The sequence below is a fragment of the Nymphalis io genome, chromosome 9 (genome assembly GCF_905147045.1).
Source record: "Nymphalis io chromosome 9, ilAglIoxx1.1, whole genome shotgun sequence".
Lineage (NCBI taxonomy): Eukaryota > Metazoa > Arthropoda > Insecta > Lepidoptera > Nymphalidae > Nymphalis > Nymphalis io.
Genome location: NC_065896.1, coordinates 7,976,425 through 7,993,582, shown reverse-complemented (window position 1 = coordinate 7,993,582; position 17,158 = coordinate 7,976,425).

The following is a 17,158-nucleotide window of genomic DNA, read 5'->3' as shown; positions in this document are numbered from 1 at the left end:
ACTCTATATACTTTTAGGTATTCGATGAATTTTATTATTTATATTTTTTTTATTTTCATATTTTTTTACTATGTACAGTCATTTTTATAAAATACAAAATTAAAATAAAAAGAACAAAATACACATTACAAATTTAAAGCAAAAACACGCCGTCTATAAGATTGTCCTGTGGCATTGTATAGACTCTTTGTACCGCTAGACTTGCCTTTGGGCTAAATAAGCGCCAGCTCTTGGGTCACCAGAAGTGTGGAAATGAAAAAATTTATTCATTGCCTCAAATGTAACTATTTTCATAATAATATACATTTAATTTAAACATACTTATCCTCTTAGTGATTATTACATAAAAATGAGTTTAAAGGAAGGCTTAATCTTCTCATATTTCTTATATGATAAGAAATAAAATCCCAACATTAAAAGAACGTGTGTCGCTTATACTCTAGCTTAACAATTATCCTTTTATTTTACGAATTTATTTCTTGTGTTTTATTTTGTAATAACTTTATATCTTCTGAATTACTTTGACTGAGACATTGCTCTAAGACTGTTCACTCTTACCGATTTTTATTTTAGTATATTATGTATTTGTGAGTTTAAATAAAACGAAATTGGTGCTCAGATTTCACCTCAATATTTCTGTTTAAAGGATTGTACTCATTTATGCACCATATCCTCTGCGCTGTGGGCTATTCCTTGAGATTGGTTTCCGCGACTCGGTATAACTTTAAATTGTAATACCTAATTAATTAATTAGGTTGATGGCGCATTGGCTATAAGCGATGGTTGACATTTCTTACAATGCCAATGTCTAAGAGCGTTTGGTGACCACTTACCATCAGGTGGCCCATATGCTCGTCCACCTTCCTATTCTATAAAAAAAAACCCTGAAACATAATACTAATAGAATAATATTAATTTTTATTAATTCAATTGTTTTTTCGTCAGTTTTAAATTTTAACTGTTATTACATTTTTTTATATAATGTTAATACTCTTATTATATTTAAGTGTACATAAAGATCACACAAAATCACAGATCACAGTACAAAATGGCTAGACTTTAGAAACTCTGTCCTAAGAAACAAGTAATCACATTGTTTATTTATCTGAAACAAATATATTTGATACTTTAAACGAACCAACAAATGAAACAGATGAAAATTACAAAAGAAAACTAAGCACAAAAGGCAAGCTTATCCCTCAAAGAGATTTCTTGCTACTGGGTGTGCAGAAAAAAAAAGAATTCGAAAGAGAATTAGACAATATAAGAGCTAAACACAATAAGAAAGTGAGTTTTTTATGCCATATATAAGTGGATGGGCAAATGCTACCCGTTGTGAAGTGGTCACCACAACCCATAGACATTGGCGATGCGGTTACATTACCAATGCGCCACCAACCTTGGGAACTAAGATAACTAGTTTCTCTTATCCCTGTACTTACACTAGCTTACTCACACCCTTTAAACCAGAACACAACGACACTAAATATTGCTGTTTGGCGTTAGAAAATATGATGAGTGCGTGGTACCTACTCACGCGGTTACAAAGCCCTACCACCAAGACATACACTTTTACATATACACATAACAAGCACATATAGTATTACTATATAATCTTCATAACGAAAAGTAACGACACAAATATAATACTTTTAGTTTTATTAACAAAGCTAAACTTTAAATTGTTAAAATGGACAACAACAACGACACTTAAGATACTCATACTATATTATTTACGTCCGCTGTGGGAAGTCTGGATATACTTTGTTTCGGAATCAAAATTATCCATAAGTGAAACTTAAAACACTTTCTTTAAAAAATTTAAAACGTATATAACACATAATATATGTATATATGTTATACAATTTAAAATTTTATAATACTGCCATTTATTTTCTATGCTTATTTACAAGTATTACGAAAATTATTATTTACATTTATTAATTCAAATTCATTGACAGTGTTTTTGAAAAATCTATTAGTATTTAACAGACACATTATTGATAGTGTAAATGTTTCGATGTTTGGCTAAGCTTTCTTCTCCTTTTGAGTTTGGGTTTGGAATTTATTTCACCACGCTATTCCAATGTAGGGTTAGTGGAACGCCATGGTGTCATCTAACGCATGAAGATTTCCTCACGATGGTTCACCACCGAAATTAATTAAAAAAACTAACTACACGTTTGAATACTCTATAATAATTGCCCGGGCTTACACCCAAAATCTTTACCTTTACGAGTTCTAACCACGTAACCATATCGGCTCATAAATATATTCTATTCATACATTGCGTACACAGTGATCGTTTTATTAGTTCATATAAATAAAGAATTCGAAGCTTAACTTTAGTATTTTATTAGATAATTTTAAGTCTAGTACAAATATTTTATTACACAAATGAAGGCGTGAAGTGGATACGAAAATGTTATCATATCGCCAACTTTGCCGAGTTCGAGCGCCCCAACGTTTACAACTCGTGCTCGGCTGAATGTCACTTTGACACAGTTCTATTTTCCGAGAACTGCACTATACATAACTATAAGTAAAGCCAACGTAGAAACTTTGCAAAGTAACGAGTTGATGTTTTAGCTATAGACGGTACTCGTCGGGCTTTTATTGCCTTTCCCTTATAAAGTGCGGAGAATAAATAAGATTTCATACTCCTTCGCGTACATCGAAATACAACATTTTTCCTGTTTTATTTCTATCGTCAATTTTTAGTACCGTATAAAATATTCATGTTACTTAAATTTTAAAATCGTAATGTTATTTTCATAATATTATCTGAAGTTAAAGTAATATATAAAAATCGGGTACATTTCTGTGCCAGTTACATATAATGGTATCTAAGCAATAACAATTGCGTTCAGGAATCTATTATCCCACACTGTATATAATAATGATTATCCATAATGATTAAAACATAGATTAACATAGCCCGGCGTCCGACCCAAGTCCATGTACCTACAGAACGACACAACGCTATTACACCAGGCGATAATTAGTGCACGATATTTATACTATCTTGCGAGTACATTTATTCGTTCTCAATTGACTAAGACAGGCTTAGTGTTAAACTAATTTTAATCAAAGATACGACAGTCTGAATATCGTCTGGTATAAAAGGCTTTTGTAAATAAAATGTCACAATTATTTAACTTCAAACAAAGAAAATAACCCTTACAAAAGAAATTGTACAATACTTAAAACAAACCATTCGATTCTTAATAAACTTCGTTTCTTTTTAACTTCCGAGAAGAATTCTAGAAATAAACAATGGATATTTATAAGCAATGTCATTTATCTCAACAACAAGTTGCACAAAAGCTAATATTAAAGCGATATTTTCAACTACTTATCAAGAAAAACTAATACGGATTTTTCGAACTTCAAACTCTTTGTTTGTCACCAGCATTTTCGTATGTCGAGATAAAATTGTCAAAGTATCTTTTCAAGCAGGATTTGTGGAACGATGACAATGTTAGATGAAATATATCGTTTTCTCTACTCGATTGTCATGTGATTTTCTAGACAAATACAAATCCTCTTCAATGTGTTTTTGATATAACCATGATACTTTTAGTGAGTAAATCTGAAATATCTAGCATGTACCAGAGATGGGACGGAATTTTATATTCAAAATCGAACTTATTAAATATCCAAAATACAAAATTCAATATAATAAATGAATTGAATATGAATGAATGAATGATAATGATCATGAGACCATAGTGATTTTAGAGTGGTGCATTCGCGACAAACGTTGTTTTCGAATCAAAATTATATTTTTTATGTAACGTTCCGATATAAAAAATGTCTGACGCAAAGTATCAATTTTGTCTCGCATAATGAAAGTTTTTATAATTGTAAAAGGGCTTATATTTTATTTTGAAACATAAAAATCTTTATAATATACTTAGTTACGTAAATGCCGTCGTGGGCTGTTCTGAAACCCTTATTAAGTGTTAATTAAGTACCTAGTAGTGTGTGATGCATTATTTATTATTAAGTGCTCTAAAATCATCTTTAATAATTTGTTTAGGAATCATCGAAATTTAGCTACTACTGATTTTTATAGATGAATTTATTGTACATTAGAACCTTGCGGATTTTTTTTTTAAAGATGATTTAGAATTATAATGCTTGCACCGCATTCTTCAGCTTATACCTGTAGCTTATGCTTTTACCTCAACTTTTCCAGCGTATTTTATAGACTTTTCTCAATATGAGTTCTTATGTATAATTTCAAATTGTTTTGCGTCTTTTTGTGGAATAAAGGAAAAAGCAGACATATTGGATTCATCAGAAATAAGAAAGCTTAAGCTGTGACAGCTGTTTTGTATTGATAAAAACAGTAGACTTTTTCTGATCTTTCAACATCTTCTGCCTTTGGCTTTCCAAAATATTGGTACTGTTTACATAGCCTGAAATCATGTATGATTATTACAATCATATAAAAACACTATACCTACAACTCTTTATTATTAAAACTCCGTATGCATTCATGCCATAATTTCACGCGATCTTTATTCGTACAGTATTATTTTTTAGTTGTTTTTTATTTTAGTCCCTAATGATAATTATGACAAATAACTTTCCTATAAATTAATAATATTCAGAAGAAAACATCCGTGTTCAAAACCTAAAATCAAAAAATAAAGATTGATAGATAAATTGGTAGATGTATATTTAACGGAACATTCTCGTGCCAAACTGAAACGAGGTTGATTATGCATAAAATGTCGCAAAAGAAAAACGTACTGATGCGAAATTGACCGACAAATCCTCTACACAATCCGGATTCACGACAAGAATACGTTTCAGGGACACGCGTATCCTTTACCCCTTCTCTTTGTTATGTAAATATCTGTGTCTGGCTAAACTTTTCCAACAAATATCCCCTTAGAGCCGATCCATTAGAAAATGAAAGAAGGTTTGCTTTAAGCAAAACAAGAGCTCACTACGCGCTTCCCACGCCCTTTGATATTTATTAGAAGCCACAAATTGTGTTTGTACAACAACTGTTAATATTAGACTAGGCCAAATGATTCATTATCCCCGTCTCGGATTACACCAACAATTCTAATTGCAACTTCATGCCTTTCTCTTTCCTTTTCTTTTTGATGCCGGTTTTGTTTAATTCATAAGTACTCTTAACTTTTATATATTTGCCATCATATTATAAGTGTTTTTTTTTTCGTATTAATGGCACAAAATAGGTGATATTATTCTGTTTTAATAATTTGCCGAGTTAAACAAATATATTTTTTGACAAGTAGATTATCAAATAAGTGAGAACCATTTTTTTACGTAAAATAAACTAATGACTCTAACTATAACTCTGCAAAATTAAATTATCAACGTCAAATGGGAATCGATATTGTCACTGGTCAAAACATACGGAAACGGAATACGTCCACTGCTGGTCAAAGACCTCCCCTAAAGATTTCCATGATGGCCAGTTCGCATATTTAAACTATATTTTCAAATTAACAGTGAATAAGTCAACACTGTTTTTCTTCAAGTTTTGTATTCGTCAACTGTCACGTCTGGAACGGTTGCTTAATCATGAATGACACGTTTACGTATTCAGGAGGCTCGCTAGCCGCTAACGAGAACACGAGATAAGTTTACGAACGTCGCCTCGAATTCACGAAGACGAAGCCCGGCTTTGATTATCTGGGATTTGAATTAACATAGAAACTAGATGACATTCGCGACTCCTTCAGCGTTTTGTCTTAAATATATCTAAAACACTATTTAAAAACTAATACTAAATTATTGTTATGTTTTGTATTCTATTTTACTAGTTGGTTAGGTTTTGTGGAAAACCCGACTGGGTAGGTACCACTTTCTCAATAAAAATTCTACCGCTAAACAGCCATACTTAATATTTTTGCGTTTCGGTTTGAAAGGTGTGTGAGCCAGTAACTACAAACGCAAGGGATAATATCTAGATTATGTAAGAAGTTTTTAATGGTTACATCGCCAATGCCTATAGGCGTTGGTGACTACAGGTGGTCCATTTGCCTGCGTACCTTTAAAATTAAATATGAAATTTATTCGAAATAATGAAAAAGGTTGAAAATTGTTTCGTTATTTACTGCAAAATATGACTTTAGCATAAATACTATTCAAACAGCCGATTGAGGTCTGTCGTACTCTTACGGCCTCATAAACAATGCGAATGTTTGCTGGAAGCTCTACGTAAATACAGATACTGGTGCGCGTTTAATTAAACGCATGTCTAAACACTATCTGCTTTAAAACTAGACAGTAACAAGTGATATTAACTCTTGATGTTTTAGTAATTATTCCTACCAACCAGTAATTAATTACACAAAACATTATGTTCGTTTTTGTTGTGGCTACCAAAAACTATTAACATATTACAGTTTTTTCATACAAAAATAAAACAGATAAGTTTCTTACTGTCTGATACTAACTTAGATTAAGTGAAGATACTAATATCTTGGGTATAATTAACACATTAGCGAAAATGTAACAAACAAAAACACTGAACTCGTGTTCGTAACTTATTCTCTTATCAAGTTAAGTCAAATCATTCATAAAGTCAAATGTGAGAAAATAATATGAAGCTATTTGTAACATATCGAAAATACGTGAAACAAACGTCAAATGGACATTTCATATAAACCGCCACTAAACTAAAACACAAATTAACTAACAGAAAAAAGTAAATAAAAAGAAACTATCACAAAAAATTATTACAGTAAAAATGAAATTGGTTATAAAAAATGAATTGATAAAGTTATGATATTGATATGATACGTTCTCATAGTTTGTGGATATGTCAATGTTGGCAAATAACAGCTTTTATGAGACGTCCACAAATTGAGATGAAGCGCAGAACTTTGAGAAGCGTATCATTGGCATCCCGGAGCGTGGTAAACGAGGCCGAAAATTGCTTGCAATTTATTTAGTTCAAGGGTGACCCGGAATGAAAGGGAGGCGTTTGTCACTCACTATATTATTTGTCGCGGACATTGAGCTTATTGTGTCTCCGATGCAGGGGATTTTATTGACAGTTATAAATAAATACACTATTTAAATTTATATTACTTTCAACATTTCAAAATGTCGTTATGCTATTGTTATTTATTTTAGAAGTATAAACTACAACAGTGAATAATAACTGAGATTCTATCAATATCTCATAGCTGGGCAAGCCTTTGCTTTTATGTAGATTTCGAGCTTAGTCCACCATTCTATAGAATATATTGGTGATGAAAATTGTATGGAAATGAGATTTGTAGTACCTATATATATATATACATTTTTTTTTGTGAAAAATATATTGGACCGCCTAAATAATAAGCCCGACTAGTGTGATGTAATAGCAATCGGTTCGACGCTTTTTTAAGGCACTGCCTTGGCAGAGTCATGTGCGAGCATGGCGCGTATACTATATACTTCGTTGCTTCTCCGTGTGAGTGTGTAATGTGTAATATTTTAATTAAAAAAAAAAATTATTTTTTTTTTTTCGTATTGCTCTTTTTTTATTATAAATTATTTCAATAATCAACAATTTCCATGTTTTACATCTGCCGGACTTCTTGCTTGAACCCCAGGAAACGACATAATCTACTTTTTTAACCCCCAAAACCAACATTTCCCCCTTACTAAACATGCGAAGCTGCCGGCGAACACTAGTACTCTTATAAATGTTTACAACAGAAGTTCTTTTAAGAAATGTTCATGTCCCTAGAGATCTACAAAATGCTGAAAGTCTATTATTATTCAGAGTTGGTTTTATTTAGTAATTAAGTATGTATTTAAAACTAAAATAATGTTCGCATAAAAACTACTTCTACGTATGTCATTTTAATAATGTAAGTAATGCAGGTCTCTTATTGTTACGCTTAGTATCAATGATAAATAGAATTAAATATGATAAACAGTTTTTTAGTTTCATTTAGATTACAAAACAAGAGACATAAAATCAAAACATTCATTTGAGGATTCTTATTATTTATCTTATTCGCCATAATTTTCATATATCATTAAATTAATAAATTAATATTAACAGTTACCCTGACGAAATATTCTTGGCAAAGCCGAAGTTAGCTTGTAAGCGTTATCAAGAAATTATCAGCAGGCTCGCAGAATCATCTCGTGCTGTTTTCGGCTACCTTTCTGTAGGTGCCCATTTCAGGTATCTTGTTGACAGATAACACGAAGCCAAGGCGAATATCACAGCGTAATTCAACGGCTTTGCGCAGTGCGTGCCTACAGTCGGGCCCTGATAAACCTTTGTTGTTTTCTTATCTTGTGTCGCCACTGGGCCTTGACTGTAGCACCGAAATTAAAAAACACTTCTTTTGTAATTTGAGATATGTCTCCGTTACATTTGTTGTCTTCAACCGTGTCAGGTCAAGATAAAATTACAAAAGAGATGTTGCTTTCAAAATAAATACTTTTTAAGCTGCACAGTTTTGTTACTGTTACAAAGATAATGATGAAGAAATCAATTTAATATGTTATAAGTATAAAGAATATAGAAACAGTGAGTAAATCGAAACATATTGTTCAGGACATATTGATCAGCTGTCTTATGCTGCTACTAATTGTTCTTATATATAATTCAAACAATTCTTAAGCTAACATGATTATTTATTGAGTTAATTTAATATTTTCTTTCTATATATTTTATAATTTATTTTAAAGAAAATTTAACGTTATTGACATTACTATTCTTAAAATTTATCTAAAAAAATCCAACTGGAATTTTCATATTAGACTAGAATAACTTAGCACTTCAAGTGATTTCTTCCAGAACAACTTTACATACTAAACATCATTGACAGAGAAATGATCAGTTGGTAATACGTAAACAGATCTTAATTATAGTATTTAATATCCATTACAAAATAACTTAAGTTTATATAAACACACGAGTCATTTTGGACGGTGTTTTTGCTATACTCGACGGACTTTGAAAGAAAAAACAAATCATTTGAGATCATAGACCTACTTTTATGAATGATTAAAAATAAAATATTATGCTTAAGTATTGTTTTAATACACCTTTATTGAAACACAATGAGTCTACAGTTATAATTGGGATTATTTTGTTTTAGGATTACTTTGTACTAGATACATCTAAAACCATTCTTACTATCGCACAGTTACCGCATATGGAGCAGTAAAATTAGATCCTTTTCAAGACTTAGAATTAAAATAAAAAGAAATTATAATTAGAAGTCATCTTAAAAAACTGATTAATCCCAAATTCAGTTTTAGCATGAAAGGTACCATGATTGAATACAAAGGCATCAAATACATTTAAGTAAATATATAAAATCAAATATTACGAAATACCAAAGACACGGATGTTGCTCAAAAGGTTTGATGTTATTAGCAATAAAAAAATTGATACAATTGGAAACAAAACAAACGCGACCTTTAGTCTGCATAAACAAGTTTGTCGAGGCCGAAACAGGAATTAAAATTAGACATACGCATCATAATCTTCAAACGACTCGTGTCGTGTGTGTCAAAGATGAAACATATAGTTATAATTGCTACACTTTGCTTAATATTCATAAATATTGCTAACAGTTTCCAATTCAAAGACGATGTAAACTACGACTACGATGAAGACGAAGAGACATCGGTGGATGAAAAATCACCGATTTACGAATTGAAAGATGCCCCGATGTTGTTCGAAAAATTTATAAATGATTTTAACAAAGAATACAAAGATAAGGAAGAACGCGATAAGCATTACAAAAACTTTCTCTCTAACTTGAAATATATAAATGAAGTTAATGCTGAAAGTGGATCTTTTACGTCTGATATAAACATGTTTTCGGATTTGGGTGATGACGAACTTAGCATCTTAGGATAGATGCCCTATGTACAAATAAGGTAAGGCAAATATGAAAATATTCTTTTAAATTCAGTAACCATAACTTTTTGGTACATTTACTAAAAACTTTGTTCCAATTTTAAAATTATGGATATCAATATGACTCATAATGTTATAAGAAAGATGATTCTGTGGCTTATATGTAAATAATATACATTCTTAGCATACAGAGTTTAAAATATTATAATGGTTAGCTTAACGGTAGTTAAAGAACAATTTTAGCGAACTCTCTAGTACCTTAACTAAGATATATAAACTGAGAAATACCTAATCTGCCATGCATTATGCCCGTTGTACTACTACACGTTAACAACTTCTAACCACTATTTCTACTATTTTTCTATGGGTACAATAAATTAAAGATAAATAAATAAAATAACTTAATATCCAATATATACAATAGAAAATTGGGTCGGTAATAAACAATGTTTCTGAATGAACTGAATTCGGTAACAAATAAGTCAGAGCACCGACCGTCTTTATCTTGTGGTCGCTATATTGGAATCCTTACTTCCGCAATACGTAAAAGATAATTAATACTAAATTCATCTATATGAATTATCTATAATTATAAGTCAAACTCCTAAATAATTCCATTTAAAAATCATATTCAAATGAATATCTAAGCGTAACATTAATGTTACTGGCTAAAAAACAAAAATATTTATTTTTACAGAGGTTGCCTGGAAGAGATCACTGTAAGTGATAAGGCCGCCTTTGCATACTTTATGTACTACTTGTTCATTTATATATTTGTAAATGTTGTGCAATAGGATTAATAAATAACTATGGAAAATTATGTAACATAAAAATTGTGCATATTTTACTAATAATGTAGGTTAACTGTAAATCTCTACAATTAATTTGGACAAAAGTACTTAGACTTAGGTACTAAAAGTTATTTTATTGACAGATTAAAACAAATAAATAATTTTTTTTATATTCAGTTTGAACATGACAAAACCTATAGATTTGGTAACAAAAGTTCAATGACCATCCCATGATCAATTTCTTGGAATAGAAAGCGTTTTAAATTTTATTTTGTGAAAAAATTAATCGTTAATAAAGTTTAATTAAAGCCTAGCAAACCGGACGGATAATAATATAATATCATTACATTTTATAACTACAACGTAATTTATATTTTGAAGTTTAAAAAAAAAATCTAATGTTTAAATTTGAACTTTGGAATGTAACAACAGATGTTAATACAGAATAAATGTACATAAACTCCAAATTAAGAAAATTCAAGTGCTTGTTCTAAAGTTCCATTGAAAGCATCAAGCAAGTAAATATGAAATATCAGATTATTAAATATCTAATCAACATTTCAAGGGCAAAACAACACTATGTAGGATGAATTACCCACTTAACACTAATGACTATGATCAGGTGCTGCCGATGACAACAATTATGGCCGAAGCTCATTATGCTCATCAATATAAGAGCACTGAATATATTTTACTAATAATTGTATATTTGTGATGTTTATTTCATGTTAATAAAATGGATTTAAAAATAAAATAACAATACGGCTCATAATAATAACTTAACAATATGCAATGAAATTAAATTGGCATCCAACGCAAAAATAATCACTAACATCGATTCATAAACAAAAACTTATACTAGAACAAAAAATAACATATATACATATGTGTCTTAAACATTGAGAACTATAATAGAAATTAAAAACGAAAGCTCAATTCAATTTCAATATAAGCAAAATAAAAATAATAATTGATATACATACTTATCATGATGGCATAGAACGATGGAGAAATATTATAAGCATTATTGTCTAGTTCAATCATAATTTCTTTTCTCAAACACAACATGAATTAAATTCTTGCCATCTTTATTTAGATAATTATTAAATAAAGGCAATCATAAAGTTTATTACGATGAATACTAAAAGAAAACTCTTCTTGTCATTAGTAGAGACATTATAAATTTACGGCCTTTTTTATAAACTTAGTTTGGTGGTGGTTTATCTAAGCATTGGTTCTCTCTCTTTCTTTTATCACTGATTCGACATTTTTTTTAACTCAACATCTCTAAAATAAAAACAAAGTAAAGCTACCCATTAATTATAAAGAGATATAAAACTCCTTTATTAATATGTAATTATTATCGATTATAACCATAGACAAATGATAACCGCACAATTGTTAGTTTAAAGCTGCATACACATCACGCGCGGCAAACCCTCGAACATTGACTTACTTTAAGTGTTATACGAGTAGGTACGCACCTACTCTTTACTTAGATTCGTAAGGTTCTGTTTATTTACAAATTAAAATACAATAAATATTTAATATTTTTTTAGAAGACAAATAAATATTCAATTATATTTTCAAAGAATATAGAAGGTTGTGTTATTTATAAAGTATAGCTTAAAGAAATATAAACTTTTTTCACTTATCGTATATCTTTATACAGCCAATATTCAGGATATTCAAGGGCCTTGGCGTTAAGCCTTAAGAAAGTAGATCTTGACATAATAATGGAAAAGCTTTTTACCCGTCCGTTAGTATGCATAAACATCAATAACCTTCTATAAATGGACCAGTTCAGGAGGCCCTCCACTTCAGTTATGGCTCGTTCCATTTACATTTTGGGTGTTTTTCTTATAATATATTAAGTATATTAAAAATTTCTTAGATACTAAGCATAATTTTTGTCAAGATTACATAATCAAATTAAAAGGTTACTGGGAAGGGAATACAATATCGTTGTATAAATAATCAATATGTTTTGCTTTTGAAATACATATTTGTTTGTTAAATATTATATGGCTTTGAAATAATAATGGGTATGTCCGCAAAAATAAATGAAAACATGAATAAATAAAAAAACCTTAACTCGTTTATAGAATTTTTTATTGTTATTTGTTATGTTAATTTATAAAAAAATAATAATTTTACATATTTCATGTTTTGTCGTACAAAATGAATAAATTATAAAAAGTATTCCATTTAAATATGTTAATCGAGAGATTTTAATAAAATCTCAATAAATTAAGAAGACTCAACAAACACGTTTTAATATAATAAACAAAAAATGTCGAGTCGATTATTTCTACTCAACTCTCAACTTCATTTCATTATTCAACGTTGAATTCTTTGAGCTATGGTTATTCATATTCTTTGATTTCCTTTGACAATAAGCTATAGGAAACAGTAAAAATCCTTTCTTTTCTTAACTTATTTGACCCGAATAAGAAATAATACATCGAGAAATAAGAATAAATAATACATTGAATTTTAAGGTTCCTTTCCGTATTGAATAAAGTCACTCATGTTTCCTGTTTCTATTATTTTAGATGTATCTTGAATACGAAATTTATTATCTATATTTGCTTAAAATACTCATTTAATCACTATGTCTTTCATCACTAAATTAACAGATTGGAGTTTTATTTTCAATCGAGTATTAACATTTCAAAATATAATCAATTAACAACTTTAATGTCTCTTTCATTGTATTTTTTTAATATTTGTAGAATAATAGAAAGTATTATCTTATGAACAAATTGTTCTTTCCAAGATTATTTAAGATAAAAATAAATTAAACTCGTGTATTCAATGAATACAAAAAAATTCTAACCTTGTTCTTTCATCTTACAAGTCCGATGAAAACAAAAGGTTTAGAAGCTACATTCTCATTACTCTTTCATTCTGCTTACATAATAGGCCAGCGTAAGGAATAATTAACTTGTTATATGTAAATGAAAAACCTAATAAGCGAAAAATATAAGAAAATGAACGGCTTTTCAGCGGATCCCATTAATATGCGCAGTTAAAGATTTTTGCATAGGGTCGTTTACGCTTTGTCGGTAAGGGTCGACAAGGCGGGGACAATGAATTAAATTAGGTCCTTCTGATAACCTCTTGCAATCTCTGATTCGGGTTTGAAACTCCCAAAGGCTTAGTATTAACTGAAAATGATAACACGTGAGGCACATTATCTTTTTTAAATGAGATTAAAAAAAGTGAGGACTTATAAATGCGGCCATTTTAAGTATTTCTTTATTTATGAAAATATGATTATGTATTTTTTATGTCACATTTACATTTATAGTGGTAAATTATGGTTATAATTCATCTTGTTCTTGACGATGAAGGAAAACATCGTGAGGAAAACTGCATGTGTCTAATTTTCGCATTGGAGCAGCGTGGTGGAATAAACTCCATATCTTCTCCTCAAAAAGGGAGAGGAGGCCTTAACCCAGCAGTGGGACATTCACAGGCTATCTACTACTGTCTGTGGTAAATTGAAATATTTTATTATATATTATAATGTTCATATCACCTTTTCGTTTTACTTTAAAGGTGCACGCGTTATTTACAAAGCAATCTAAAGTTTAGAATATTCTATAAATATGATAAATTAAACTTATGTATTTATTCAACTCATCGTCAGCATTATTCATATGACACGTTGCATTTAAATACTTTTATATAGTCACTGTAAAAGTTCCTATAGTTTTAAAGCCTTAAATATATACAAATGAAAATTAAAAATGGCTGCTGTACAAATAGTGACCACGTGTAATGGTGGCAAGAATGCCCAGGAGGGCTGGTTCATTTTCACAGGAGTGACCAGTTTTATAGTTGATGATTATTGAAATAGAATTATGTTTTTCTAAAACCTATGTCTAATAATTAACTGTCAATATTTAAAAATCAGACATATTATTATAATCATTAACAACTTAGATGTTTAAACAATGCAATATTATGTAATGTAAAACTATTTTCCTTGCTTAACATTATTTTAAACTTTAATACGTAAAACGGAACAGACTTAGTCCGCATTTTTTTACATTTTCTTCAAGAGAGGAAATAAGCATGTTCAGAAAAATACGACGTGTAAAAGACAATTTTATCCGCTAACCTGAGTTACCGTCAACTTTCTTTTATGTTTCATCACGTACGCCATGTTGTAGTCTGAACAAGTATACACACATTACATTGAATTTATTTATACTACTCACCATATTCCTGAATACTCTTAGTGATTGCACAAATCATGAATGAAACATAGAATACAAAGATTGAAATCTATTATCTATATTTCTGTTTGTATTTAAGAGATTTCTGTAGATGTATAAGTTGATGATATTTTTTTTATTGAGATTAACAAACAATAAAAGATAATCGGTCAATGTCAGCTTATTTGTTTTTTTTAATTGCTTAAGATAAAAAAATTACAATGATTTTTAACATAATTGATATTTCAGTATAACTAATTGATAATTGATTTTCGTAATAATGGTGTTCGTGTAACAAATGGACGGGTACTAAATTTTTAATTCAGATTTAATTTTTAATTAATATACGTATTATGCACCATATATTATATATATGAAGGTAAAAAATATTATATACTATAATACTATTATAATAATATTAGTTAAGATCACGTGATACGTGTTCCAAAATCTTTATTTTAATCGAATACGAAAAAGAAATATAATCACGCTAGATATATTTTCGATCAATACATATCTAGCGTGGTTGTAATTTAATTCATATTTTGTCAAATGCTTATATACAGACGACAATACTCTAAATAAAGGCAGTAAGTTTCCATAATGATGAATAATATGATTCTTCCAGTAGCTAATGGTCCGTGTTAGGGCAAGACCTTGCTAATGTCAAGTGGTCCGAAGCCGAAGAGTTATGTGCATAAACGCCTGCTCTGTGATTTATCTCGTTTGAGATTCTGACCGCATACATATGTATTGTACTGGCCACATATATTTTAACTAACGGTTTTTGACCAACACTCTAAATTTATGAAATTTGTTTAATATATTATTTATTTTGTTGCAGATACTATGTTCGAAGTGATGTTGAAACAACGAATCTCTACGCGAGTTATCATTCAAAATTTTTGAATTTCTTGATATTGACCTAATTAAATAGTATTTTTTATCAATAATATTTATTATTTACACTTCAGAATATATTATAAATATTGAGTTACATATTCATATATTGATAGTACGTTTAAGAAAATTGTGACTTTCTAATGTAAAAAATATCAAGCCTTAGACTTCCCAAATACTAAATACTTATATTAAGAGATTGTATCATAACAATGTATTAGTATAGGTATGTTATTGATTAAGTATTATAAGCGTTTAATTCAAATAAAATGCGTTTGATAATTTTATCATAGATATTTTTAACTTCGCTTAAATCGACAGGAAAACTATTGAGTTTCAATATTTCGAAGTCGCTTGACAAAATGGTCATAATTTAAACCTGTACTATGATCCTTGGGAAATAATATCGAACAGCAGTCTTATTCTGTAAGACCTCACTTCGTATTTCACTCTTAAAATGTTGAAAACAGATTTACGCTAATACTTTGCTAATAATTTGAATTTTATATTATAAGTAATAAAGTCAATTTCACGTATCAATAATAATAACGATATTAAGAATTATAACAGCTTATTTTTATGATATATAAATCAAATCAAACTATTAGCATTCAATTGGACTTTTACGGTAAATTTCAATCAAATAGTCCACTCTAAAAACGGTTTCATAGATCCATTGTACCAAGAAACCAATTTAATATACCTACATAGAAATTATTTTAAATAACACCATTAATTTCTAAGCCAAATTGATAGTACTGTTACATATTAAGTACATATTCTTTAAACTATGACAAATTAAGATAATTTAAAAGAGAATTATACGCGAAACAATGAATCCTAAATTATATAGAGGCAGTACGAGTAATGCATATTGTCTAGAATGTGCTTGTGAGTTAATGATTTCGTACAGAGCAATCCAGCCACGAAATATGGTAGCATCTGTCTTCACACAACAGAGAGCATTTATATTATGTACTAAACGTTACATAGTTAATTTTCACTATTCATGATGCTCCGCGTATAAGTTTGTACATTCAACAACAGCTACGTTATTATGTTAGTAATGAATTACATTTTAAATCTTATTATTATTATTCGTAATTGAAATATGCTATAAAATTGTTACAAACGCATAAAACGAAATAATACTTTTATAAATGCAGTTAGAATAAAATTAGACGAATATTTCATGATATTGTGGAACATTGAACTTTTATTTTCGACAATAAGAATATTAAATTTAGTATCAAGACACACAATATGTCTTGACTAAACAGATTATTTACTAAGTATTATAAAAAGGTTACATTTAGTTAGATCTTAAATTGTTATAAAGATATTGTAATCGGGGGCTTACAGGTTATATT